This window comes from Cetorhinus maximus, chromosome 9 (genome assembly GCF_964194155.1).
Source record: "Cetorhinus maximus chromosome 9, sCetMax3.hap1.1, whole genome shotgun sequence".
NCBI lineage: Eukaryota > Metazoa > Chordata > Chondrichthyes > Lamniformes > Cetorhinidae > Cetorhinus > Cetorhinus maximus.
In genome coordinates this window covers 75021186-75046536 of record NC_135887.1, presented here as the reverse complement: position 1 = coordinate 75046536, position 25351 = coordinate 75021186, and the positions used below count along the sequence as shown (strand labels likewise).

The following is a 25351-nucleotide window of genomic DNA, read 5'->3' as shown; positions in this document are numbered from 1 at the left end:
CACCATAACGGCATCTAAGCCAAGCTCACACACCATAATGGTGGCTAGGCCATGGTCACACACCATAATGGTGTCTAAGCCATGCTCCAGCACTTGTTCTAATCAAAATGCATCTCCCCTTTAAGTCGTGCAGGCTGGCTTTAATTAGTGCAGGTAAGCCTGAACTCATTCTAGCCTCTCACGACTTTGTACCCCCACTCAAGAATTCAGCGGCTCAAGCAACAAGTTTGGCACTGGCTGCACACTATAACCATGTAAATTAGGTGGAATGGAGTCTAAATTCTGCCCGCATTGGAAGGGGCAGACATGGGTTAAGTGTGCATCGCGATTCCTGCACCTATTTTCAGGGTCTATCAAACTTTTCCCCCCTTGACTTTATTGAAGTCAGTGTCCACACGATTCAGAGTAGGTGCTTATTTATATAATTTAAGGAAGTTAATTTTTTTTTAACCAGAAATACTCTAAAAAGCAAAATCAAAAATCACACTGTGTAATGTAGCATGGGGTACAGTGCAAGGATGAAAGTGAGAAAGACTTGTGTTTATAGGTAACCACTTTCAACCTCAGGAGCTCACAAAACCAAGGAATGTAGTGAAAATAAATTTCATATTAACTGTCAAATTTACATCCCAGTGGTGTCTTGGGACGATTTACTACACAGAAAAGCTATGTAAGTGCAAATTGCCATTGTTTGAGGAACTTTACAACATAGGAAACCAGTCACTCCTAATGCCTGTGGTGACTCGATTATCCATTTGGTCCCAAAGGGCAGGCAAACAGCATACAAGTCTTGTTACAATGGAAAGGCCACAATCTACAGCACAATGTTGCTCAAGGACCATTTTCATCCTTGTCAGGGCTGAGGGGATTTAGCTGCAAGGTTGGGTTGGAGAAGCTGGGATTGTTCTCCTTGGTACAAAGCGGGTTGAGGGGATATTTGGTAGCGGTGTACAAGATGGTGACAGGTTTAGATAAGGTAGACAAAGAAATGCTGTTCCCATTAGCTGATAGTACAAGAACTAGGGGCGACAGATTTAAGATTTTGGGCATACAGGGGGAGATTTGAGGAAGAACGTTTTTGGGCAGTGAGTAGTAATGATCTGGGACTTGCTGCCTACAAGGGTGTTGGAAGTGATAACGTTCAATGATTTCCAAAGGAGATTGAATCGGCACTTGAGGGAAATAAATTTATCGGGCTGCGGGGAAAAGAGCGGGGAAGAGAATGACTGGATTGCTCTACAGAGAGCTGGCATGGACTTGATGGGCTGAATGGCCTCCTTCTTTGCCATCACGACTCTATGACTCTAATTTGTGATAAAAGGGAAATTCATTTTGACCTTGTTTTCTCTTTTGATGGCAAAATTCAGAAATCAGTAAACAAGAAATTCACTGCCTGATTTTATTACTTGGGAGAGTCGATAATTGCGAACATTAACTAACATCCTAAAGTGCCTAAGGAATCGTAATTAATGAAGCATGTCAGTATCAGGAGCTATCAGAACTGTGCTTGATAGATTTCATTCGATACAGGTATAGGAAACCAGGTGAGGTGCAGATCAATGCAAGTACAACCTTCAGATTGTAAAACCTACTCTACAACCAAATGTATCTTCAAGCACTTGTTTTCAAAATAGATGGTCCAAATATTCAACCCACAGCATTAATACTGGCACAAAAATTACCAAGTGCAACATGAGCTTGAAAACACATAATGGCTTTGCAGCACTTTGACCACTATTTTAACAGAAATAAACTGATTAACTGCTGTTAAAATACTGGGCAATATAACGTCATACATGTTAAGCATATTTACACTAACATCACACGTATTAAGTTGTCAGCTAATGTTACAAAAACAAACTGCTGAACTCACGAGCACTGACATTCAGCTGATATGTTAATAGAATGTTTAAATAGTTACAGTAAATTGTGTTATTCTATTTTAATGGAGCATAATCATTTTTAAAATTTCTGTTAAAGTACTGATTAAAATGTTATAAACCCCTTAAGTGTTTGCCAGGTAATATTGCAATCGCTTAGTTTTATGCTAATGCTACTAATTTGATGAAGCTTAAGATTTAAAACCTCAAGAGACCTTTGCTGTCATTAATCACAGCACTAGATAAACTGCCACAGTGTAGCTTTGAAATGGGTTCAACTCACTCCGCAACCTTTTCAGTTCAGCATCTGGAGCTGTCTCCGATTCCACACGCACGCCAGACACGACCTCACCTCTCCCCTCCCCCTTCACACCCTCAGGTTTGGTGGGTTTTAGAATATCGTGGTGGCATAGTGGTAATGTCACTAACTAGTATTCCAGAGACCCAGGGTAATGCCCTGGGGATCTGGGTTTGAATCCCGCCATGGCAAATGGCAAAATTTGAACTCAATAAAATCTGGTCTGATGATGACCATGAAACCATTGCCGATTGTCATAAAAAACCCATCTGGTTCACTAATGTCCTTTAGGGGAGGAAATCTGCTGTCCTTACCGGGTCTGGCTTACATGTGACTCCCGACCCACAGCAATGTGGTTGACCCTTAAATGCCAAGGGCAATTAGGGGTGGGCAATAAATGATGGCTTAGCCAGCGATGCCCACATCCCATGAACGAACAAAAAAAAATTGCCTCTTTGGAATATAAAACAACCCAGGGTACTTCGCAGGAACATAATCAGCTAAAAACTGACATCGATCTGATCATCTGACATGATGTCATGTGTGTGTGAGCTTGAGTATTATTGTACTGTATCTCAGACAAGATATTGTAAGCTGCACTCAGCACTACACAAGACCTGGTCGCCATATTATAGGAAGGATGTGGTTGCACTGGAGGGGGTGCAGAGGAGATTCACCAGGATGTTGCCTGGGATGAAACATTTAAGTTATGAAGAGAGGTTGGATAGACTTGGGTTGTTTTCGTTGGAGCAGAGAAGACTGAGGGGTGACCTGATTGATGTGTACAAAATTATGAGGGGCATGGACAGGGTGGATGGGGAGCAGCTGTTCCCTTAGTTGAAGGGTCAGTCACAAAGGGGCATAAGTTCAAGGTGAAGGGCAGGAGGTTTAGGGGGGATGTGAGGAAAAACTTTTTTACCCAGAGGGTGGTGATGGTCTGAAATGCACTGCCTGGGAGGGTGGTGGAGGCGGGTTGCCTCACATCCTTTAAAAAGTACCTGGATGAGCACTTGGCACGTCATAACACTAAAGGCTATGGGCCAAGTGCTAATAAATGGGATTAGATAGGTAGGTCAGGTGTTTCTCACGTGTCGATGCAGACTCGATGGGCCAAAGGGCCTCTTCTGCTCTGTGATTCTGTGATTCTGAGACCTGCAGGGTTGAAGGTCAGTTAGCACATGTTAGGGAGTTAGCCAGCACGGCAGATGTTGCACTTGCAGTCAAATCTATGGCTCCGAGTGTTGTTCTTTCAGCCTGAGATGTGACACGATCCAAAGAAAGGGATATTAGAACAGGTGGCCAAACAGGTAAATTTTAAGAAGTGTGGTAATGAAGGGGAGAGAGGTGGTGAAGTGGACAGGTTTAGGGAAGGGAATTCAGAGCTTGCGATTTAGGTTGTTGAGAATGTGAGGTGAAGGAAGTGGGAGATGCACAAGGGGCTTGAGTTGAAGGAACATAGTGTTCCTGGCACATTAATGGTTGTGTTAGAATCATAAAATCATGCCAATTTAAATACAATAGACAGGAAAATAGCATAAATGTTACTTTAAAAAGTGTTTACATTAAATTCCTACCTGTGCTAGGGCTAGCACACAGAGCAAACTAAACCTGGAATAAATACTTGTCCAAAAGTTTTCTGACTTATATGATTTTGTCACCATCTATCTGCAGCCAGTCAAGTGTCAATATTAGGCCAGGAGATTTTGAACCAAACATCCAACGGCTGACAATAAAAATTACATCTGCTACATCAAGTGATCTTAAGCTCTCATTAACTGGCTAAACTAAAGTCACCTCAGGTCAAATACCATTCAAACAATTTGAAGCAGGCTCTTCCTTTAGAAACTTGATAAAGGGAATTGCTGTACAGAGGAAGCGTGACCCTTAGGGTGTGAGCAAAATAAGATGACCAATCAGGCACCTCCCAGTACCTTGGCACTGAGCCACACAGACCAGGGTCCCAGATGCTGCACTTACTGCTCTCAGAAGGGGCATTACAATTGGAGCGGAGGGAGAATAACATCAGCCAGGAATCCTGCTCATCATTACATACAAACATCTTTACGAGCATATGAATTCGGAGCAGGAACAGGCCACTCGAGTCTGCCCTACCATTCAATGAGATCATGGCTGATCTGATAGTGACCTCCTCTCCACATTCCTGCCTACCCCTGATAACCCTTCATCCCCTTATTTATCAAGAACCTACCTATCTCTGCCTTAAAAAATTCAAAGACTCTGCTTCCACCCCCCCTTTTCAGGAAGAGAGTTCCAAAAACTCACAACCCGCTGAGAGAAAAAAACTTCTCTTCATCTGTCTTAAATGAGCGGCACCTTATTTTTAAACAGTGATCCCTAGTTCTAGATTCTCCCACAAGAGGTAACATCCTCTCCACATCCACCCTGTCAAGACCCTTCAGGATCTTAAACGTTTCAATCAAGTCACCTCTTACTCTTCTAAACTCCAGTGGATACAAGCCTAACCTGTCCAACCTTTCCTCATAAGACAGCCTGCCCATTCCTGGCATTAGTCTCTGAACTGCTTCTAATGCACTTACATCTTTCCTTAAACTAGGAGACCAATGCTGTACACAGTACTCCAGATGTGGCCTTACCATTGCCCTGTACAACTGAAGCATAACCTCCCTACTTTTGCAATCAATTCCCCTCACAATAAATTATAACATTCTAATCACCTGCTGTGCCTGCATACTAACTTTTTGTGGTTCATGCACTAGGACACCCAGATCCCTCTGAATCTCAGAGCTCTGCAATCTCTCACTATTTAGATAATATGCTTCTCTTTTATTCTTCCTGCCAAAATGAATGATTTCACATTTTCCCACATTATACTCCATTTGCCAGATCTTTGCCCACTCACTTAATGTATTTGTGTCACTTTGTAGCCTCCTCACGCTCTCTTCACAATTTGCTTTCCTACCTATCTTTGGGTCACCAGCAAATTTAGCAACATAGCTTCGGTCCCTTCATCCAAATCATTTAGATAAAGTGTAAAAAGTTGAGGCGCTGGAACTGATCCCTGTAGCACACCTATGCCTACTCTCTGCTTCATGTTAGCTAGCTAATCTTCCATCCACGCAATATGTTGCCCCTACACCATGAGCTCTTATTTTCCGCAACAGCCTTTGATGTGGCACCTTATCAAATGCCCTCTGGAAATCCAAGTACAGCATGTCCACCGGTTCCCCCCTATCCACAGCACATGTGACTCCTTACATCCTGTGACCCTTCACTTGCAAAATCGAACAAACAGCTTCAAAACAGCAATTCAAAAAAAAAACCCAAACTCAGCTCAGAAACATCCTCAAAAACAGGCCTATGACCAAGGTCACTGAATGAGTCGAGGCCTTTTCCACTGCTTGGTATTTCAGGGATCTTACCATAGTTTTTGGGATCAAATTTGCAATTCCGCTTGTTTTTCTGTGAAAAGCAAAACCCAACGAGCTTATCAATGACAAGTGGTTACACTGAGAGTGCCGTGGACATGAGCTTATTGCAACTTAAGCTGGAAGAATATCCAATACTTATTTAAGTTTCCTGCAGTGATGGTTTTAGAAATCTCTAAAAAGAGCCTTTTGATTTATGGCACATTTTTGGTTGAGCTCCCAGTATCTGTGGTTCAGTGGGCAGCACTCTCACCTCAAAGTCAGAAGGCTTTGTGCTCAAGTTCCATCCATCCCGCCTTCACCCACTTTTGGTCTGGGGTCCTATAACGATCCTGGGCCTCTGGTGGGTACACTGTTGCCAATGGCCACCATTCCCACTGGCATTGGCAGCATGAGGAGTTCCAGACCCTGACTGGCCGGTCACTCTTGGTGGGCAGGACTTCTGCTGCTGGGGACCTAAATCGGAGTAGGGAGGTCCAAAGGTGGCCACTTAAGTGCCAGAAGGACAGTTGATTCAATCGAGCCTCCCCCCATGGAATTGATAGGGATTACTTGCTGGGCAAGATTCTCGTCAGCCTGACAGAATCCTGGTATTGTGGGCAAAATGTAAAGCACATTTATAAAGCTCCTCCCCTTTAAATTGGAAGATTAAAAAAAATGAAACATTGAGGCAAAAAAGTGTTCTGAATATTTTGCTTCAAAGTGTAATTTGTTTTATCAAAGGGTTGTTTCTTCTGCACAAGATTAGAACGAACACTAAGTCAAGTTAAGAATGCATCAAATGTTAATAAAATGTCAGGCTACAGGACAGAGGCCTGCTGAAGTCTTAGATATGAGAGTGGAAAGATATGGGGTTGGATTTTATGCTCCTACTTGGGTTTGAAGGCAGGAGTGCACATAAGATCCAGTGGGTGGCCTTCCTGCATCTATTCATCCACCCCCAATTAATGGCCACTTCAGGGCCTTATCCCGCTGCTGCCAGTATTTTACCCACAGTGGGGTGAGGGCCCATATCATGCAGGAAGCCTGGCAGCTTTAGCTGTGTGCAGGCTGGTGTCGGGCAGGAAGAAGGGGACTTCCTTTGTGGGCTCCTGAGCCCATTGGAGGCACCCCCCAAAGATCCCCCCAACTTTTAATCCTCCCCCCTTCCCCCAACCCCGGCCTCTTGAACCCAGCGCCTCACTCCCCTCCCCCCTCACCACCCCCCTCACAGACCCCTCCCCTTCACTTAAACTCCTGACCCCAGATTTACCTGGATCCCTCGGCGTGGTGGGATGGCCTGTAGTCCCAGCAGTGGCCACCACTCCTGGTGGCGCTGCAGGGACTGCAGAGCTGGGGACAATCAGATGATCCAGCAGCTCTCCAAGGTGGGGCTTCCTACCAAGAGAGGGCCAAAGTACATCGAAAAATAGGAACATAGGACTTAGCAGCAGGAGGGAGCCCAACTCCCATCATTAAATTTCTGCGGGGCAGCCATCAGGATCATGGGTGGGTTCCCCTCCACACCCCAGCTTTTTAGCCAAGTGGACCATGACCATTGCACCCCATAAAATCCAGCCCATGGGATAAGTCTCACCAATAATAGAGAGCTACCAAAGCCAGAAAGTATTTGGGCTGCCTACATGGTACACTTACAAACACCATCAAGAAGGTAGCTGTCCACATTTCTTCAAAGAAATTAGCAATTTAATAAATTGGGGCATCTAAAAATAATCTGTCATAACCAATGTTGTTAAAACACTGATCACTAGCGAAAAACCACATAAATGGGAATTATTCTTCCTTAGATCAGATAATATAGACAGACCTAGAGATAAATGGCAAGACAGTAAACGTTAAGATGAATACCAGTATAAGTAAGTATTACTCTTAAGTCGAAAGCACTAAAGCCCACCAATTAATGGTGTCACAATGACCGATAGAAAAATTGCAGGTGGGAATTGCACAAAGAACAATTCATGATGCAAATCATAAACGAGGAGAGTACAAGTTTTGAATTTTTGGCTTTAGTGGGTCACTTGTTAATGATCTGTGCAAGTAGAGGCACAGGATTCAAAATTTCACAAATAGGCGATTAACAGTGGTATTCTGTAATACTGGCTGTTGAAGCGTCAACCTGTCACTGTTGTGCTTAAGGCTGATGCTGCCCCTTAAAATATTAATGCATTCCATTAAGTTCCAATCGCATTACTTTCTCTAAAAATTAAAATGAATGAAACAAGACGGTATTGTTGCTAGGAAAATTGGAGCTTTCAAAATTGAGAATAATGGATTTTTGTTAGTTAAGGATATCAAGGCTTATGGAAAAAAGGCAGGTAAGGAGTTGAAGTACAGGTCAGCACCCACCTGCAAGTACAACATCTAGGTTGCTATACATGCAGTGCAGCCTAATGTAGCTTGAATGTAGCTTGTTCTCAAAATTGAATGACACCCACAGTCCATGTGGACCGCAGACGACATCTAGAAACATTTTTACACAGCAAGTTGTCCTGACCTGGAATGAACTGTCTGAAAGAGTAGTGGAAGCAGATTCAGTAGTATCATTCAAAACATTGCACTATTCAAAAGACAATTGTACAAATACTAGGGCCTTGGGGAAAAAGCAGGGGAGTGGAATTAATTGGCTAGCTCTTTGGATTAATTGGATAATTGATAGACTTTCCATCCAGGGGAAACAGCCTCTCAGCATCTAGCCTGTCAAGTTTGCTAAGAACTTCACATATTTCAATGAGATCACCTCTCAAACACTAGAGGATATAGGTCCATTCGTCATATTCTCTCCTCATAGAGCGAACTCCCTTTCTAGGAATCAATCTAGTGAACCTTTGTTATATCCCTTCTAAGGTGAATGTATCCTTCCTTAGGTAAGAAGACCAAAAAGGTAGACAGTACTCCAGGTGTGGTCTCATCAAAGCCCTATATAATTGCAACAAGACTACCTTACTCTTATACTTCAAATAATGAAGCAGTCTGTGGCAGCATGAAACAAAACTGGGTAAAATTCAGGCTTGGGCAGTTAAGCAGCAAGTAATAAATGCTGCACAAGCAACAGATATTGACCATCTTCTACAAGAGAGAATCCAAACATCTCAACAGCTTTGCCATCGCTGAATCTCCCACTATTGACATCCTGGGGTTACCTTTGGCCAGAAACTGAATTGGACTAGCCATATAAATACTGTGGCTAAGAAAGCAGACCAGAGGCTAGATAATCTGGGAGAATAGCTCATCTCCCGACTCCCCAGAGCCTGCCCACCATCTACAAGGCGCAAGTCTGTATTGTGATGGAGTACTCTCCGCTTACCTGGATGAGTGCAGCTCCAACAACATTCAAGAAGTGGTTCAAGACTGCTGCCATTCAAGAAGGCAGCTCACTGCCACCTTCTCAAGGACAATTAGGAATGGGTAAAAAATGGTGGCTTTGTCAGTGACGCTCATATCCCAAGAAAGAATAAAAAAGTGCGACACCATCCAGGACAAGGCAGCCTGTTTCATTGGCACCCCATCCACCATCTTAAACAATCCCTCTCCCCACCACCAGCATACTGTGCCTGCAGTGTGTACCATCAATGAGGTGTGCTACAGCAATTCCCCAATGATTCAACAGCACCTTCCAAACTTGCAACCTCTACTAGAAGAACAAGGGCAGGATCACTTGCAAGTTCCACCCCAAGCCACACGCCATCTTGACTTGCAACCATATCACCACTGTCGTTGGGTCAAAATCCTGGAACTCCCTACTTAACAGCACTGTGGACTTACCTGCAGCACACAGTTCAAGAGGGCTGCTCACCACCAGCTTCTCAAGGACAATTAGGGATGAGTAATAAATGCTGACCTTGCCAATGATGTCAACATCCCATGAACAAAAGAAAATACTCCCATCCCTTAAATAAAGGCTAACATACCAGTTGTCTTCCTAATTGCTTGCATGTTAACTTTCTATGATTTGTCTCCAAGGACACTAAATCCCTCTGAATCCTGACATTCACTACTGTCTCACCTTTAAAAAAAATCTACTTTTCCATCCTTCCTACTAAAGTGGATAACTTCATAGCTCCCCACATTATACTCCATCTGCCACTTTCTTGCCCAATTACTCATCCTGTCTCTATCCCAGCTGTATTATCCTGTGATTCTATTCCTTCAACTCAAAAGGATCATTTACTGTAACAATTCAAAACAAAACATTAGCAAATCGTAGAATGCCATCTCTATTGAGGTCAGTTGTTAATTTTACCAATAATAGCCTACAAATTAGCATGCATGATATTGTTGTACAAGTGCTTAACATGTGCATGATACTGCCGTGTCCACTATCTTAACAAAGATTAATCATTTTATTTCTGATCAAACAGTGGTTAAAGTGGGGCAAATCCATTAAATGTTTGCACACTAATAGCATGCTCATTAGTTTTTAGGCTAACTTTCTGCAATTTGATGAAGCCTAAGCATTGAAATCCTAAGGGACCTTTGATGTCATTCAATTTAGCAGTCTTCTGGAGAAACTGCTTCAGCGTAGCTTCAGCAAGACCCCAGAGGCAATGAGATTATTGGCCAATTAATCTGTCTTGGCAATATTGGTCAGAGAATGAACATTCCCTGGAGCACCCGGAGAACTCTAAAATACTGTGGATGCTGGAGATCTGAAATAAAGACAGAAAATGCTGGAAAAACTCAGCATATCTGGAAACATCTGTGGAGAGAGAAACAGAGTTAACGTTTCGAGTTCAATATGATGCTTCTTCGGAAGTCATATTGGACTTGAAATGTTAACTCTGTTTCTCTCTCCACAGATGCTGCCAGACCTGCTGAGCTTTTCCAGCACTTTCTGTTTTTACAGCAGGAGAGCTCTCTCCATTTCTGCGACTAAAGCCATGAGATTTTTTTTGTGCACCTGAACAGGGTCTCAATTTAACATCTCATCCAGAAGACTGTGCTGGCAAAAGTGCAGCATTCCCTCAGTATTATGTTAGTTGATGATCTATAAGAATTAACTAAAAATATTAACGCATGTTAAACACGTGTACACTAATGTCATGCATGCTAATTTGTAGGCTATTATTGCAAGAGTTAACTACTGAACTCAATAGAGATGGCGTTCAGCTGATGTGCTTAAAAGTAGCAGGGGAAAGTCGTTCTTCCTACACTGGACGGTATTACTGCCAAACTGTCTGAAGCATCTGCGTTATCCTCATTAAATGTTTTGTCTGACATTTTCCTAATATCAGTCAAAGATCACAAGCTCTTAGTACTGTGCTACTAGTACTGTACTACTAATCAATGGCCAAGGCTTAAGCAAAAATACGACTTGGATGTCAACCGTTTTTGATGCATCTTATGATGATGAGGTAAAGTTACAGATTTCACAATCCTAGCAGCAAGCTATGCTTGAGTGCCACAGCAATATAGTCTGACCTGTGCTCTCTTCCAGTGCAGATTCCCACTCGGCGTGCCTAATTGGTGAATTTACTCTTTGCGGCAAAAGCAGATTATGTTTGCGGAAATGAATTTATTGAGCCTGATGCATTCTGCAGACATCCAATTTGAGATACAATTGAGTCGGGTACCGAGATGTAAAAGGCCATGTTGAATAAAACCTCCAGCACAACAGGGACACAGAGCAACGCTTACAAGAGGAAATACCAAATGGAGTCATAAAACCTCAGAAATTCCAGTAATGACTGCCTGCTATGGAGCAAAGTAATATTCCCTGCTACAATGAGGAGCGAGATTCCTTACAAAGTCCATGAGGGACATCAAGGATGAAACAAAATGAGAGGAAAGAACAAGTGTATCTATGTGATGGTCAAGCATTAAAAAATTCAGATAGGAAGAGTCTGTATGCGAATTCTGCCCAGATAATAATCCAAATCAAAGGAGAGAACTTCCACCAAAATCATTATTGGACCGACCTAGCAGAAGATGTTAGCTACAGGTGACAGCTGAGTATGGTTAATTATAGGGAGACTAGAGAAAGCTACAGTTCCTCCACCGGATAAAAATTTAAAGTCAGAATGACTACCCAAAAATGGTGTGAAATATTCTGAGAGGAAAACTTCACAAGTATTTCTTCAACAGGCAACATTTGATTCCAGACACAGAGGGGAATAGGTCAAATCAAGACTTGCAGTAGGAATGAATTACAGGAAGCAGCAGAACAATCTGAGCTCTGAAGATCCTGCTGTTCAAAAGCTGCTTCCTTGTCAAGGATCCACTCCATGTGACAGCAATGTCAAAATTTGAGCAAAGAACTTCCAATGGCACAATTCTGAGAAAGCAAATATGTTATGGAGCATAGCTTCCCAAACTTTTTCCCACCGTGACCCCATTTCCAGGCTTCAAAATTGCCGTGACGGCTTGGTGGGATCTGTGAGAACAGGCGGGGGTTGGTGGTGGGATGGTAATGGGGAGACCTGTGAGAGGTTGGGTGGGAGGAGAGTGAGAGCGGCGGTAGTGGTGTGGGTGGGGGATTTGCGTAAAGTGTTTAATCTTCAGGGATTTTTAAAAACCTACCTTTTCACTGTTTTTTTTGGAGCAGGAATCAGTTCTCAAATGTCAGTCATTTAAGTCAATAAGGTGAGGATTAAAAAGGGCCTCACAGCTGTTAACATTCAGTCGGAGCTGCCACTGCTGCCTCAGAGCTCGTGACCTCCAAATCACGCCTCAACCCCACACTTTTGGGAAGCCCAGTTATAGAGACAGTAACTAGCTATTAATAGCAAATTGCTTCAAGGGCAGGATAATCCCTTTGTTTTAGGGCCCAGGATAGTCTACAAGACCAGAAGACCATAAGATGTAGGAGCAGAAGTAGGCCATTCAGTCCATCGAGTCTGCTCCGCCATTCAATGAGATCATGGCTGATCCGATAATCCTCAACTCCATTTTCCTGCCTTTTCCCCATAACCCTTGATTCCTTAAAAATCAGTAAGGGATTTAGGCCTTGAATATACTTAACGACCCAGCCTCTACAGCCCTCTGTGGTAAAGAATTCCACAGATTGACTACTCTCTGAGAGAAGAAATTCCTCCTCATCTCTGTTTTAAATGGTCGCCCCTTTACTCTGAGATTATGCCCTCTGGTGCTAGATTCTCCCATAAGGGGAAACAACCTCTCAGCATCTACCTTGTCAAGCCCCCTAAGAATCTTATATGTTTCAATAAGGGCGCCTCTCATTCTTCTGAACTCCATTGAGTACAGACCCAACTTACTCAACCTCTCCTCATAAGAAAATCCCTCCATCCCCAGGATCAACCTAGTGAACCTTCTCTGGGCTGCCTCCAATGCCAGTATATATTTCCTTAGATAAGGGGACCAAAACTGTTCACAGTATTCTAGGTGTGGTCTAACTAGTGCCTTGTATAGTTTTAGCAAGACTTCCCTATTTTTATACTCCATTCCCTTTGAAATAAAGGCCAACATTCTATTTGCCTTGCCTTTTACCTGTTGAACTTGTATGTTAGCTTTTTGGGATTCATACACAAAGACTCCCAAATTCCCCTGTGCTGTAGCTTTCTGCAGTCTTTCTCCATTTAAATGATATTCAGTTCCTATATTCTTCCTGCCAAAATGCATAACCTCATATTTTCCCACATTATATGCCATCTGCTAAGCTTTTGCCCACTCACTTAACCTGTCTATATCCCTCTGTAGACTCTTTGTGTCATCCTCTTCACTTGCATTCCCACCTATTTTTGTGTCATCCACAAACTTGGCGATAGTACAGTTGCTTCCCTCATCTAAGTCATTAATATATATTGTAAATAATTGAGGCCCCAGCACTGATCCCTGTGACACTCCACTAGTTATAGGTTGCCATCCCAAAAATGTCCCCTTTATCTCAACTCTATGTCTTCTATTATTTAGCCAATCTATCCATGCTAATCCTCTGACTTACCACTAATCTTTACCACATTGTATGTTTTTTCTTTCAATTTGATACTGTCCTTAACTTCCTTGGTTATCCATGGTTGGTTTATCCCCTTCCTTGAATCCTTCTTCCTCACTGGGGTATATCTTTGTTGTGAGTCATGAAGTATTTTCTTAAATGTCTGCCATTGTTCATCAACCGTCTTTTCTGCTAAACTGCTTTCCCGTCCCCTCCAGCCAACTCTGCCCTCATTCCATTGTAATTACCCTTATTTAAGTTTAGCACAGATGTTTCTGAAATAAGTGTCTCACTCTCAAACTGAATACTAAATTCTACCATAGTATGGTCACTGTTTCCTAGGGGATCCTTTACTCTAAGATGAATTATTAAACCTGCCTCATTACACATTACCCAATCCAAAATAGCCTGATCCCTGGTTGGATTCACAACATATTGTTCTAAGAAACTGTTCCGAATACACACTGTGAATTCTTGCTCGTGTCTACCTCTGCCAATTTGATTTTCCCAAATCTACATGAAGATTAAAGACATCCAGGATTAATGTACTGCCTTTTTTATATGCTATCATTATCTCCTGATTTATTCTCTGTCCTATAGTATAGCTACTGTCAGGGGGCCTATAGACTACTCATACCTGTGTCTTCTTCCTCTTGTTATTTATTGCCTCCACCCATATGGATTCTACATCTTCTGATCCAAGATCATTTCTTGCGATCGTACTTATTCCATCTCGTACTAACAAAACTACCCCACCACCCTTTCCTTCCTGCCTGTCCTTTCGAAAAGTCACATACTTCTGAATGTTTAGTTCCCAGCTTTGATCTCCTTGTAACTACGTCTCCGTAATGGCTATATGATCATACCCATTAACCTCTATTTGTGCCATTAATTCATTTATTTTGTTCCAAATACTATGTGCGTTTAAGTAAAGAGCCATTAATTTTGCCTTTTTACCATTTTTTCCCGTTTTGACCCTATTTGCTGCTGTTTTTTTATGTTTGCATGCTCTGTGCCTTCCTGTCACCCTCTAGGTATCATTAGCTAAATAGCTGCCCAGCAATGCTGCCATGTCCTTTTGCTTTGTAAGCCTACATATCCTCTTTCCAGAACCCACCCCTCCTCTATTTAGTTTAAAATAGTCTATCCTGAATGGCAGGTGGGATGCATAAACTTTATAAGCACGAAAGAAGGGATATGTGTTGAGAGGGCATTTCCACTTTAAGAGATTCAGATAGGCATGTAATGGTCATTTAACATTTATGATTTACCACCCCACCAGCCTCCGCGTTCAAAGGATCATCCTCCACCATTTCCGCCAACTCCAGCATGATGCCATCACCAAACACATCTTCCCTTCACCCCCCCCGGCGGCTTTCCGCAGGGATCATTCCCTCTGGGACACCCTGGTCCACTCCTCCATCACCCCCTACACCTCAACCCCCTCCCACGGCACCTTCGAATACAACCGCAGAAGGTGCAACACCTGCCTCTTTACTTACCCCCTCTTCACCGTCCAAAGGCCCAAACACTCCTTTCAAGTGAAGCAGCATTTCACTTGCACTTCCCTCAATTTAGTCTTCTACATTTGCTGCTCCCAATGCAGTTTTCTCTACATTGGAGAGACCAAACGCGGACTGGGTGACCGCTTTGCAAGCATGGCCCAGACCTCCCTGTCGCTTGCCATTTCAACACACCACCCTGCTCTCATGCCCACATGTCCGTCCTTGGCCTGCTGCAATGTTCCAGTGAAGCTCAACGCAAACTGGAGGAACAGCACCTCATCTTCTGATTAGGCACTTTACAGCCTTCTGGGCTTAATATTGAGTTCAAAAATTTCAGATCATGAACTCTCTCCTCCATCCCCAGCCCCTTTCCGATCCCCCTTTTTCCAATAATTTATAATTTTTTAAAAAATATTTTTTTCTTTTTCCACCTATTTTTAAATTTATTTCGATCTATTTGTTTTATCTCCATCTTTCTGCCCATTTCGATCCCTTCCCCCCACCCCACCCCCACTAGGGCCATCTGCCACTTGTTGTCCTGCTTGCTACCCTTAATGTCCCCATTAGCACATTCCTTAGATAATATCACCACCGTCAACACCCCTTTGTCCTTTTGTCTATGACATCTTTGGCAATCCCTTCTTTGCCTCCGCCTATCACTGGCCCCCTATCCAGCTCTACCTGTCCCATCCCCCTCTACCAGCTTATATTTCACCTCATTTCTCTATTTCCTCAGTTCTGATGAAGAGTCATACGGACTCGAAACGTCAACTGTATCCCTCTCCACAGATGCGGTCAGACCTGCTGACTTTTTCCAGGTGTTTTTGTTTTTGTTTCAGATTTCCAGCATCCGCAGTATTTTGCTTTTAACATTTATAACTGTCAGACTCTGTGAGACTGTTGCAGAAGTTTCATTTGAATACAATATTAGGAGCAGTCTCAGCCTATTCATGCATTATCCAAAGTGTAAAACTCAATTTCCTTCATCCCAGTGTAATCTGAGTGAATTGTCACTCGACATTCTCCAAGTTCATATGTCTTTTCTGAAGTATGGCATCTAAAACTGAATGCAACAGTATTTCCCATCTGTAGTGCGCATCCATCTCCCATTTTTACATCCAAAATCTAAAACCTCAAACTTTGTTGTGTGACCTGACATCATTCTGCCCACTTAATCCATATCCTATCTAAATTTTCAGCTTCTTTGCAATTCACCAGGCCTCTTATCTTAGTATTAGCCACGAATTTGAATATCCTCTCCTCTATTCTCAAAAATATAACACATATAGAGTCCAAGCACAAATCTTTCAGGAGTAGATTTTGTCACTGCCAGCCAATCCAACAATATTCCTTTGATCCCAAATATCTACCTTACACAGCCTCCTAAAAAAAATTCCACACCATAAGGTTTTTGACCAATTCAGTGCAGTTCAACTTTGGTGATTGACCTCTTGTGTGGAACCTTATCGAATGCACACCAGAAATCCATGTTATGTCTCATCCTTTCAATCTTCCACAATCCTCTACCTTACTGACAATCTCAAAGAACTTTAAGTTATCGAGACCTGGCCTACTTTCAAAAAAATCATACTGACTCATTCGAATTAGTTATGCTTTTCCAAGTACTCAATTACTCTGACTCTAATTATGATAATGACTTCTAGCAATTTCCCTCTAATCAATGGCCTGAGCTGACTAGGTTTGTCCCTAACACCCTTTGCTAATAACGGAGCAACATTTTCTGTTTTCCAATCTTGTTTTATTCCCTGGAATTCCAAGAAACTTTGAATATTATATAACAATGCAATTCCTTTGGCTATTTCTTTTAATACTCTTGGACTGATGTCAGCTGGGCCTGGAAACTTGCCCAACCTTAGTTCCACTGATGTTTCCATTAAATTTTTTCTGTTTAGCCTAATCCTTATAAATTTATTTGCTTTACTAGTTCCTAATCTACCCTCTAGCTCTGGTTTTATAAATTGAAGATTAAATCAAAATATTAATTTAATAGTCCTCCAATATCCTTCTATTCATGTTAGACACAAGCTTATTGTTATTGGATTCAGTTCTTTCCTTACTTTATTTCTTTATACATGTAAAACAATTTAGGAACATAGAAACTAGGTACAAGAGTAAGCCATTTAGCCTTGCGAGCCTGCTCTGCCATTCATGAGATCACGGCTGATATGCAATCTAACTCCACTTTTGCTCCATAGCCCTTATTACCTTTCAATAATCAAGATCTATCATATGAACATGCAAATTAGGAGTAGACCACTTGGCCCCTCGAGCCTGCTCCGCTGTTCAATAAGATCATGCCTGATCTGAATGTAACCTCAACCCCACATTCCTGCCTACTCCTGACAACCTTTCATCCCCTTGTTTATTAAGAATCTATCTAGCTCTGACTTAAAAATATTCAAAGACTCTTCTTTCAATGCCTTTTCAGGAAGTGAGTTCCAAAGACTCACACCCCTCTGAAAGAAAAAATTCTCCTCATCTGTCTTAAATGAGCGACCCCTTATTTTTAATCAGTGACCCCTAGTTCTAGATTCTCCTACAAGAGGAAACAACCTCTCCACATCCACCCTGTCAAGTCTCCGCTGGATTTTAAAGGTTTCAAGTAAATTTCCTCTTACTCTTCTAAATTCCAGTGGATACAAACCTAACCTGTCCAGTCTTTCCTCATAAGCCAACCCGCCCATTCCTGGTATTGGTCTAGTAAACCTCCTTTGAACTGCTTCTAACACATTTACATCTTTCTTTAAATAAGGAGACCAGTACTGCACACAATACTCCAGATGTGGTCTCACCATCGCCCTGTACAACTGAAGCATAACCTCCCTACTTTTGTAACCAGTTCCCTTCACAATAGACAATAACATTCTATTAACATTTTGTGATTCATGCACCAGTACACCCAGATCCCTCTGAATCTCAGAGCTCTGCAATCTCTCACCATTTAGATAATATGCTTCTCTTTTATTCTTCCTGCCAAAATGAATGATTTCATATTTGCCCACATTATACTCCATTTGCCAGATCTTTACCCACTCACTTAACTTATTTATGTCACTTTGTAGCCTCCTTACATCCTCTTCATAATTTACTTTCCTACCTATCTTTATGTTGTCAGCAAATTTAGCAGCTATTCCTTCGGTCCCTTCATTAAAGTCATTTATATAAATTGTAAAAAGCTGAGGCCCCGGCACTGATTCCTGTGGCACACTACTCGTTACACCCCGCCAACCAGAAAGAGACCTCTTTATGCCAACTATCTGCTTCCTGTTAGTTAGCCAATCTTCTATCCATGCTAATATGTTACCCCCTACACCATGAGCTTTATATTTTCTGCAATAGCTTTTGATGTGGCACTTTACAAATGCCTTCTGGAAATCTAAGTACAGTGCATCCACCGGTTCCCATTTATTCACAGCACATGTGACTCCTTCAGCGAACTCCAAAAAATTGGTTAAACATGATTTCCCTTTTACAAAACCATGTTGACTCTGCCTGATTGCCTTGAATTTTTCTAAGTGCCCTGCTTTAACATCTTTAATAATAGCTTCTAACATTTTCCCTATGACAGATGTTAGGCTAACTGGCCTGTAGTTTCCTGCTTTCTGCCTCCCTTCCTTTATGAATAAAGGAGTTACATTTGCTATTTTCCAATCTAATGGAACCTTCCCCGGACATAGGGAATGTTGGAAAATTAAACCTAAGGCATCAACTATCTCACTAGCCACTTCTTTCAAGACCTTAGGGTGAAGTCTATCTGGACCTGGGGATTTGTCAGCCCGCAGCCCCAACAATTTGCTTACATCCTGCCATTTCTACGGAGGCAGGTGCAGCAAACCTGGAACTATCCCGACTCAAGCTACCCACCTCAGTAGCCAAATCGGGCCCTGTGTTACTGATTTTGGATTTCCAAGCTGTATTTGTCAAGGTGAATTACTGCTACACTTTCTCTTTCCTTGCCCTATGTGGGGCTTTGAGAAGTTGGGCCATTAACCAGCTCCTAAGTTCCAAGGATTGCATTAGTAAGATGTAGGGCAACTGTCTCTCCAACTCTCCCTCTCTCCCTGGGTTGGTTGCTCCTTGGAATCTACCTGACCATGGCCACAGGCTGTTTTTTACCCCACTGTGGGAAATGCTTAAGCCCCACTTCACTGCCTCCTGACATCAAGTTGAGATTGTGAGGAGAACTGCAGAGCATGAATCTAACTTCAGCGCTCGGTGGTGTTACGTTTACTATATGTGAACAGCAACAATAGCCTGCCAGTGAGTTAAAGCAGGGACTGTGAATGTCTTGATGTGCATTAATTCAACTTCAGTTGAATTGAGGCTCTCTGCAGATCATCCATTATGTTATTTGCAATACCTGTGGAACTGCACAACAACATCATCTCCATTTCTGTTTGCAATAGTAAATGTATTACAGGGGCCCTCAGCTCAATTGCTTGCTCAGATATGCAACAGGATGATTCTAAATTATTCTGATTTAATAAACATTACAATTAGCTGAATCATAAAGCATGTAATAACATTGGAGCAGAGGGGATCTATTGATTTTTTTTGCTCAAATTATCTTTTCACTTGTGCCAATATTTGATGCTTATTTTTCTTTCCTCCTTAGGTTCATTTGCACTGCACTGCCTCTCCTTCTAGTACACCAATTTTTAATTTGTTCCTAGGATTTGGGCATTGCTGGCTGGGCCAGCATGTATTGCCCATCCTGAATTGCCCTTGCGAAGGTGGTGGTGAGCTGTCTTCTTGAACCACTGCAGTCCCTGTGGTCTAGGTACACCCACAGTGCTGTTCAGGAGGGAGTTCTGGGATATATTTCCAAGTCAGGATGGTGTGTGGCTTGAAGCGGAAATTACAGGTGGTGGTGTTTCCATATGTTGGCTCCTTGTTTTTCCAGGTGGTAAAGATCATGGGCCTGGAGGTGCTGTTGAAGGATCCTTGGTGAGTTGCTGCAGTGCATCTTGTAGATGGTACACACTGCTGCCACTGTGCGTCGGTGGTGGAGGGAGTGAATGTTTAAGGTGGATGGGCTGCCAATCAAGTAAGCTCCTTTATCCAAAATGATGTTGAGCTTCTTGAGTGTTGTTGGAGCTGTATGTATCCAGCTAAGTAAGAATAATAATAAATAATAATAATAATCAATAATACGTGTGGCATGAGAAGGGGAAAAGAAGCCAGTCTGCTACTTTTGCAAAACAAAAACAAAAATAGAAATACCTGGAAAAACTCAGCAGGTCTGGCAGCATTGGTGGAGAAGAGCACAGTTGACGTTACGAGTCCTCATGACCCTATGTGTCAACTGTGCTCTTCTCCACCGATGCTGCCAGACCTGCTGAGTTTTTCCAGGTATTTCTATTTTTGTTTTTGTTTTGGATTTCCAGCATCCGCAGTTCTTTGCTTTTTTTTGCTACTTTTGCAACTCAGGCTAAAAAGCGGGAAGAAAGAGAGGAGTTTCTTCTGCACATTGGGGTCACCTCTGTAAAGATCATACCCTCCCTTTGTGCCTCCCCTCCCTGCCCAGCCTCGAAAACTCACCGTAAATGTAAACCCATCTAAGTGAAATAATAATATACACACCAACTTTCACACACACACACACACACACACACAGATTAGAGAATGAGGAAAGATAGGTTGGTCAAATTAAAGTCTATTAAAGTTAAAAGGAATTCACAGTCTGTAGTATGGTGACTAGGCTGACTTCAGGTTGAATCTGGTGGTCTAGCTGCTTTCATTCAATGGTCTTCTGGTTTAAAACTACAGATACATGATCTATCTGTTCTTCTGGAGACAGAGATGTGGAGTTGAGTTCTTGCTTTAAGATCTCTGTCTGCTGCACATGGAGGGAGAGTCGAACAATAGCAGACAGGGCCCAAAAGCTTGCAAGTTGGGGGAAGAGAGAGAGAAAGAGAGAGAAATGATTGCTCAACTTCTCAGTGCTTGTCTTCAGTTTTGCTGAGAAAACATGTGCTTAAAGCAGACAAGGAGTTGCTTGTCATGTGATCACCCTCTCCAACTGACAAGTAATTTAAAGATGATTGTGTATTCCAATTGTAACTTGGTTAGATCAGGTCTGGAAATTCCCACTTAGCCAGGGTTCCATTGTTCAAGTGATTAGTTTTGATGGTTTGACTCCAGCCAGTTGAGTATTTGGACATTGCAGTAATGGAATAGGAAGTATGTTTCATTCGCATTACTCTGAGGTCATTGTTATTGCTGGGTTTTTGCAGAAATGCCATCTCCACCTCAATGGAGTTGGAATGTGGGCTGTATAATAATGCAAATTAGGTAGTCATCTTTGCTGGGAGTTCAAATCATTTTACTCTGTGTTTTTAAAAAAGTCAGTTTTTTAAATGTTCAATTCATGTTTCCAGCTGGTGGATTAAAATCATTATTTGGCATAAAGGATATCTTCACGACACCAGGGTATATTTTAACATTGAAAATGTTGAATGTATGTTCTTGATTTCATATGTTCTTGTATCCCTAATGTTATACATTTATCAACATTTTGTTCTTTTATTCTTGCTTTCCAAACATTGCAGATTGTTTACTGCCTCTAATCTAGTTTGCTCTTCTTGTGTATGAACACAAGTTAAAGCAAGTATGTCAGTAATTAAACTGTAATGGCAGTTTGGTCTAAGGTGTGCCATCTATCTAACCTTATGCCCTACTTTATATATCCCCAACAAGTTGGTCTGCTAGATGTTTCTGTAGCCCTAGCAGCTTGACCATTGTATAGCATTTACTATCTCTATCTTTATTGCTCATGAAAATAGTTCTGTTTTGAAACAGATTTTCATCTAGTTCTTTATGTAAAGCGGTAACACTGCAGAGCGTTAATGTCTTTATATTTGGGAGTCTCTACCATTATCCATCATGTGGGATTGACGCAATATCCTAATCTGAATCTTTATTTGAGGCTTGTTCATTTTATTCATACATATCCTCCAGTTCTGTATTAAATAAACAACTGCATTATCCATTTACTGGATGAGAAATCATGAAAAATCATTTAGCTCTGAAGAAGAGTCATACGGACTCGAAACATTAACTCTGTTTCTCTCTCCACACACGCTGCCAGACCTGCTGAGTTTTTCCAGCATTTTCTGTTTTATTTCAGATTTCCAGCATCCACAATATTTTGCTTTTAACTTACATGAAAAATCATGGTTCTGTTCCCTGACAATCTTTCTTCCTTTCTTCTGGATATTGTTTATTTTCCTTCACTTGTCCCTTCCCTTATTTCTTTGGGAGTTATTTCAGGTTTATCAAGCTGTGGAATGTGGTACAGTCAACACTAGATATTGCTGGGGCCTTCGCAAAGGAGGTGCCTGTTTCTGTGCTATGCCCAGTAGGTGGCTTGTTTTTGAAAAGCAGAATATTGCAGATACAACTAGGACAGATTCCTTGAATTTCCACAAAAAACATGTGAGTAAGTAGGGCCAAAAAACTCAGAAAATGGCCATTGAGATTCTCAAGGACCTCCACAGTCACCTGTAAGCTTCCAATCTGGCTACCTCATTTTTCTATTCCAATTTCCCTCTGGTGCAGACCAGTTAACTGGATAAAAGGGTGAACAGCAAGCTTTTGGGAACTTAGAGAAGAAAATCATGTCAAACGCAAGAGTCTGCTGATCCGCAGATGAACTAACAGAAAACTGAGAGCAGGAATAAATGGGTCATTTTTGGATTGGCAAGCTGTAGCTAGTGGAGTGCCACAGGATCAGTGCTGGGGCCTCAGTCATTTACAATCTATTCAGTGATTTGGATGAAGGAACCGAATGTTTGGCAGCTAAATTTGTTGATGACACAAAGATAGGAGGGAAAGTAAATTGGCAAGAGGGCATAAAGAGTCTACAAAGGGATTTAGATAGGTTAAGTGAGTGGAAAAAATTGGCAGGTGGACTATAAAGTAGGAAAATATGAACTTGTCCATTTTCGCAGGAAGACTAGCAAAGCAGCCTATTACTTAAATGGAGAGAATGCAGAACTCTATGATACAGAGGGATCTGGGTGTCCTGGTGCATGAACCACAAAGTTAGTATGTAGGTACAGCAAGTGATTAGGAAGACGAATGGAATGTTGGTGTTTATTGAAAATGGAATTGAGTATAAAAATGTCATTGTACAGGACCTTAGTGAGCGCATCTGGACTACTGTGTACAGTTTTGATCTCCTTATTTAAGAAAAGATATAAAGGCATTAGAAGTGGTTCAGAGAAGGTTTACTTGACTGATTCCTGGGATGAAGGTGTTAGCTTATGAGGAAAGGTTGAGCAGGTTGGGCCTATACCCATTGGAGTTTAGAAGAATGAGAGGTGATCTTATTGATGCATATAACTTCCTGAAGGGACTTGACGGGGTGGATGCTAAGAGGATGGGCTGAATATTACTGGGATAGCTCGCCACACACCCCACCCCCTGCACCGGAAGCAAAGTTGCCATGGAACTGACCCACTCCACCCTGGCCTGCCCTGCAGCCATAATGCACTGAGGGCGGGCTAAAAAAAGGCCAAGTGGGCCCTTACTGGGGTGGTGAGCTGCCAGCCAAGCTCCATCAGTCCCGGCAGCAGCAAGAGCGCATTAGTGGGTGCTGCCAGGGACCGCAACCAGGAACAATAAGAAGGATCAATGGATCCTAGAAACGGGTAAGTTCGGCGTCTTGGTCAGGGAGGGTCTGGGCAGGTTAGAAAGAGGGGTGGGGGGTGGGGGGGGGATTTAATGCTGCAGGTGGGTAGGAAGAAAGGGGGAGGGTTCTATCTTAGGGAGGCCACCTCCCATTCCACAAAGACAGCCCCCCGAAGATGGAGCCCCTCGTTCCTTCCCGCCCTTTGAAGAATATGTTTTTTAAAATCGGGCTGCCCACTCCCGCTCGACTGCCCATGCCAAACATTTTACGGCTTGGGCAATGTATTATCAGGGTCAATTGGCTTGGTAACAAGCCTAATTGAATCTTGATTACCTATTTAAACATGGCAGATGGTCTGCCCAACTTTTGTGCCTGCCCGAGTCCCCGTAATATGAGGGTGAGCTGGTGGGTGGGTGGGAAGGTAGTGGGGTGGTCACCCACCCTATTTTGCGTGCCTCCCCACTGAAAACACGCCCAGCAGTGGCACGTAAAATGCAGCCCAACGTTTCCACTTGTGGTGCCATCTAGAACTAGGGAAATCAGTTTAAAAATTAGGGGACTCCCATTTAAGACTCAGATGAGGAGAATTAAGGGAGTGATGGTGGCAAAGTGGTAAAGTCACTGGACTAGTAATCCAATTTACCCCAGGTAAATGCTCTGGGGTCTTGGGTCCAAATCCCACCATTGCAGTTGGTGGGAATTTAAATTCAATAAAGTCTGGAATTGAAAATTAGGCTCAGCAATGATGACCATGAAACTATCAACAAATTTTTGTAAAAAAAAGCCCATCTGGTTCACGAATGCCCTTTAGGGAAGGAAATCCACTGTCATTACCTGGTCTGGTCTACACGTGACTCCAGACCTACAGCAATGTGGTTGACTCTTAACTGCTCTCTGAAATGGCCTAGCAAACCACTCAGTTCAGGCAATTAGAGGTGGGCCGCAAATGCCATCGACAATCACATCCCAGGAAAGAATAAGAAAAAGAAAATTTCTCTCAAGTGGGTCATTAATCTAGAATTTGCTTCCTAAGAGAGCAGTGAAGGTTGGGTTATTGATTATATTCAAGGCTGAGTTATTTTTGATCAACAAGGGAGTCGAGGGTTGTGGGTGGGAGGCAGGAAAGTGGAGTTAAGACCACAATCAGATCAGCTGTGATCTTATCAAATGATGGAGCAGGCTCGAGGGGCCGAATAGCCTAGTCCAATTCCTAATTCTCATGTTCTTATGTGTTCTTGTATTCACAGGTACTGCGGATGCCTAAAGTGTTTTTGAGAATATGGACCTCCTGTACACTGTGTGATGAAGGGGGTTTCTGCTGATGGAGAATAATTACCACCATTAAGCAGAGTGATGATGAAGGCTGTGTATTTTTTCCTCTCTTATCAGTGAAGTCTTTTTTGTTTCACAAAGTTTATAACAACAATTTCCAGCACCTCGCTGCCAGGTAATATATTCCTCCCTCACAATTGGTAAAGTGATGCATTACTTTGGGTTCTAGCTTTCAGAAGCAAAGTAAAAACAAATGTGGAATAGGAAGTAACTTATTTTATGGACTGGAAATATGGTAGAGCTTAGGGAGCCTTTGTTAGGACCTTCACTATAAAAGGTTTCAGTGCCCAGCTACTTTATACAGGGTAAAAATCCATGACCTCATCCTGCCATATTTCTGTAACCTCCTCCTGCCATACAACCCTGCAAGATAATCTGCACTCTA

At 42.4% G+C, this 25351-nt stretch overlaps 1 protein-coding gene and 1 long non-coding RNA gene across 2 annotated transcripts in view; both read right to left on the bottom strand.

Annotated features, from left to right (window-relative positions):
• LOC144684735 (uncharacterized) overlaps positions 1–16524 on the bottom strand; it is a 124074-nt gene extending 107550 nt beyond the window's left edge. The window contains exon 1 of the long non-coding RNA XR_013577555.1: positions 16457–16524. This is a non-coding gene — a long non-coding RNA (uncharacterized LOC144684735). The remainder of the gene's footprint in view (positions 1–16456) is intronic.
• dgkza (diacylglycerol kinase, zeta a) overlaps positions 1–25351 on the bottom strand; it is a 562825-nt gene that overhangs the window by 482861 nt on the left and 54613 nt on the right. The gene's annotated exons all lie outside the window — the stretch shown is intronic.